We start from the raw sequence: 4,366 nt of genomic DNA, 5'->3' as shown, positions 1-4,366 counted from the left end.
CCAAGCGCTCTGCATTGCAAATCCCGGCCGGCGGCTCCCGGGAGGGGAGAAACGTGCGTGCTGGTGGCGCTTTCCTCCGCTCCGTCTTAATTCCTCTTCAGGCAGGCTGTGGAAAGAAAAAGACCACAGCTGCTCCGGTGTTCGGTATTTGGTCTGCAGGGGAGAGCCGATGGAAAGGCCTGCCTCAAGTGGAATTCCGTGGCTCCACAGAGGGAAGCCAGATTGGCAGTTCACTTGCCTTGCACTGCCAGGGCCTTCTCACACGACAGACACAAATCTGTGACTTTGGTTTTTTTGGTAAGGTTTCTATGAGAGGAGTGCAAACTCTGCCATCGATGCAGATGACATCTGCGTAAGTGGTTTTTCCTCTGGTGTGTTGATTTCATGAGCAAAGTAGATCTGCGAGCTGTACTAGCAAAAGTAACTTTCCCTATTTAAGCAGTGTCCATAATATAAGAGGTTTTGCTCTATGCAAGCAAATATCTCTAGTTCTCAAACCCTCTGCTCTGAGATGCGTTATATAACATTCCATGTTAAGATAGATAAGCTTCAGACTATACGCTTGTGGACTCTGCAAATATGCGTTAGCTTATCTTTAAAAGCTTTAGAGGCTGAAAACAAACTTACCGAGACCACTTTTCCTCAGGGATGTACTCGGGAGGTTTGAGTGTTTGGTTTCTGTCTCACCAGAGTCCCTGTTCAGCCAATGGTTCATTTCATCCCAAACCCTTCACAGTAGCAGGCTTGAACAAAATGTGTATCTTGATTGCGATGGAGCTTTCTTTTGTCCAAACTGAGCAATTTTACTGTGCAATGAGGTAGATACAGTCTGATGTCTTACATACTGCAAGAACTGCATTTCACATGTGTGTATCGATAGCAGCTTCTTTGGTAAGAGTAAGGCATTTCAGGCCTTGAGGAGACGAAGCTGTGGAACGCTGGAGGCAGAGCACAGCTCACACTGAGGCACCGCTGCGGCCTGAGGCCACTGCAAAGAGGGGGACGTGGTTAGGTGAGAGAGGTCACCTGGTCCCAGCATGTAATCTGTGCCCCTTGTTTAAGAGAAAGGCAAAGTGGGACCTGGTTTCCTGCAACTCGGAACCTGCAAGGAACACCAACCGAATATTAAGGTGGTTCTATACTGCAGAAACTGAGCAAGCTTTAAAAGAGTTCATAGGCTTCACTAGGTCCACAGTGTCGTGGTTAAAAGCATAGGCTTCCCCACCCTGGGTGCTTCTCAGGTGGGTTTTGGAGAGGTACTGATTTCTGTGCTTCTGTGGCTGTCATGCTAGCAGCACTTGAGACAGCTAGGTTAAAACTAGGGTAGGTCCACGTCAGCTGCATTTGCAGTGTTGAAGATGTGTGTTACAGAAGGGTCGTTGCCACTGTTTGTTCTTGGAGTGCCTCTGTTGTGCAACACCTCAGAGGAAGGCAGGGGTGAGCCCCCTGATTCTTAAGCCGCCTGACTGATAGAGACAAAATATTCCCCCCGACAATTTCAGAAAAGTAGCTGAACCTATGAAAGATGGGATCTCATGGCTGATGGCAGGACAGGTGAACGTGTTTTGTCCATGCCCTAGGAAACTGTTAGATGTAGAAACAAATAATTCTTGCTCTGTCATGCTTGACAATTAGCAAGCTGTATTCAAGATGTGTAATATATCATACTAAATTCCTATTGAGCAGTGAAAGGGTTGTTGATTACAGCCGTAAGTGTAGTGAAAACTCTAATCTATGTGCTAGAGAAATTTTACCGAGATAAGAAATCTTTTCCTGGATGTGAACCCAGGTTGTGGGGGGCAGGGGGGCTGACCATTAGACCACCAGGAAAGTAGCACTGAGAGTCATATGCTGTCTAGCTATTTTTAGAAATAGTTTTCTTTTCTGTACAAGTCACATGCACTGACAAAAGATTATGCCTCTTCTCTGGCTTCCTATATCCGATAGGGAAACGCATCAGTGAAACTGTCAGCGATTCAGCCTCCTGCCAGCGCAGAAGCAGCCAGTGCCTGTGCATCCCTGCGATGCTAGCTGGAGAAGAATGATCTTCCCAAAAGCGACAGAGAAGGAATGTCAGAGGCTGATGTTTCTTTTCACTTAACACAACGGAACGGCAGTGTGTCAGTAAAACCAAGTGAGTAACATTCGATGTTAGAGGTACTGTACCCCAGCTTTCAGAGTTTGGTATGCAAAGCTGAATTTTGGAACCTGAAAAATCAGAGCGATTACTTTAAATGCAAACTGTCAAGCAGCATGAAATTAACTTGTCTCTTCCATATGAATACATTACGTATTATTATTACTTTAATTTGCAATGTTAATTGATGTGTGACAGTAGGCTTACTATGTAAGAATAACATCAAAGTAATGTGCTAATTTACTGGAAGTATATTATTTGGGTATGTTTCCGCTATATAATGGTAAGTACAAATTGTCTTTAGTAGCTGGGGTACACGCTTCAGCAGTAGTGAAAATCCTTGATTTGCACAGAAGCTGTAAATTATATTTATAACTGTGTGTAATGTGTGCGTTTATCACTCCTTTCTTTCCTCAGTGGTGTATTTGATCTGGAAAGTCTTGACATCAGCTTTTCTTCCTTAAGTTAGCCTGATTTAAAATGTACATCATCCCAGTTTCAGGGAGGTGGAGAGGAAAGGGAAGAAAAAGGTGATGCACGGTCTTTTGCTATTTTATGTTTAATTTCCATGTATGGTCAGAATGGTTACTTAACTCTTAGATTATAATGATTTTCTGGGGGGAAAAATACTATTGTAGTTTATATTTCTTATATCTTTTTTCACCATAATAGTGTTTTTATGGAAATAATCTAAGAAAAATCTCAAAAGGCGTTGTCCAAATGTTACAGCAGTTCTGGTACTCCTAGCTCCAAGATCATCTTCCAAGCTGTACAGTGACTTGCTCTATCTTCTTGTAGTTTAATTTAAATAGAGCTAGGGGGCAGTCTGTGAGAATTTGCAGTGTCATGTCTTAATACTGTGCAGACTAGTCATTTGCTATTTACAGAAAATATTTTAGAGATCCTGAAGAAAAATGAGGGAGTAACTCACCAGCAATATTTTTATAAATACTTTTACAAGTTCTTGTATTGTTTTGCTTGATCTTCCATTCTTCCTCTGACACCGTATTTGATCCAGGAAAACCTGTGTCAGCTTTTTTTCTCTTAGCCTGTGTTAAAACGCACGTGATTCCAGGGTTTGGGATAAGGTATGGCGGTGGGGTGCTTTATCCAGCGTCCACTGAGCTCAACAAAATACCTTAGTTGAAACAAATGTGACTCTTTTATCATCTCCTCATGTATCTCAGCAAATTCCTTTTCTTTTACAGTCTGTCTTCTGCAGCACATTTTGGAAGCAACTTCTGGTTTGCTCTACTAGACAGTAGAAATGGGTGCACAGAATCGGTTATTAGGGGAGAACTTCTTATAAAAGTTTCAAGCTTTGGTCCCTTTCATTTTTGTGAAACTTGTAGACATTTTCAATACCTCTGTCAAATTGAGTTATATTTAGACAATCAATTCAAAGTTACAGGGTTAGTTGGGGACACTCAGAAAATTCATCATTACATAAACCGAAGAAACCAGGCTAAAAATAGCAATGTATTGTTACAGAAGTCAACCCCCAGTGAGTGGTAGGATCAAGTAGAGCCTCAATTATGCATAAAAGTCTGCCTGTATGAAACCTATTTTGTGACTGCTTCATGCTGAATAATTGTAAGAGTAATTGGGGAAAACAGGATGACTGCTAACAGAAAAAGAAAAGATTGGTGTCACCTTTATTTTTATACCTTTTCAGAACTGGACTGTTACAGTGTTCAAGCTCATCAGTGTAATTCTTAATGGCAGGTTGTCTTCCTTAAATAAACGAGCCGTAAGCTCACACTTGCAGATGTTAAAAAGAAATTACATGTAAGGGAATGGAGTTTCTGGTAACTATAGTGGGTTTTGGTTTTTGGGGGTTGGGTGAAGAAGCCTGCATGCTGGCAGCGTGGAAACAGCAGATGATGTTTGCAGGCTTTTCAGTTTCCCATGGATCTAAAAGCTTTGGTTAACCTCAATTTCCAAAATCGGTTGTTTTGTTTTCGTACTGCCCTTGAGAAAACTCCTCTCCAGAGGCAGAGCCTGGCGTTTGGGCTTTACGAAGAAATACGCCACACTCCGCTTTTTTTTTTGGCCCCAAAGACAGACCCCTTCTCCAGGACAGGGCTTGCCGGCACCTCGGCGGGTGGGTGGATGCTGGGGCCTGCGAAGCGGCTCAGGAAAAGCGCGCCTTTCTCTCCCCGCCCAGTGCTCCGGTACGGGTCCGCTCCCGGAGCGATGAGCCCATCCAGAGCCCGCCGATCCCCGGCT

General features: G+C 43.3%; 1 protein-coding gene across 1 annotated transcript in view; it reads left to right on the top strand.

Annotated features, from left to right (window-relative positions):
- Positions 1–275: 275 nt before the first annotated feature.
- NCOA7 (nuclear receptor coactivator 7) overlaps positions 276–4,366 on the top strand; it is a 116,448-nt gene continuing 112,357 nt past the window's right edge. Inside the window, exons 1-2 of the mRNA XM_009289108.1 lie at positions 276–352; positions 1,948–2,134. The gene's annotated coding sequence lies outside the window, so the exon portion shown is untranslated. The remainder of the gene's footprint in view (positions 353–1,947; positions 2,135–4,366) is intronic.

This window comes from Aptenodytes forsteri, unplaced genomic scaffold (assembly GCF_000699145.1).
Source record: "Aptenodytes forsteri isolate BGI_AS27 unplaced genomic scaffold, ASM69914v1 Scaffold217, whole genome shotgun sequence".
Lineage (NCBI taxonomy): Eukaryota > Metazoa > Chordata > Aves > Sphenisciformes > Spheniscidae > Aptenodytes > Aptenodytes forsteri.
This window is presented reverse-complemented; position numbering and strand designations above follow the sequence as displayed.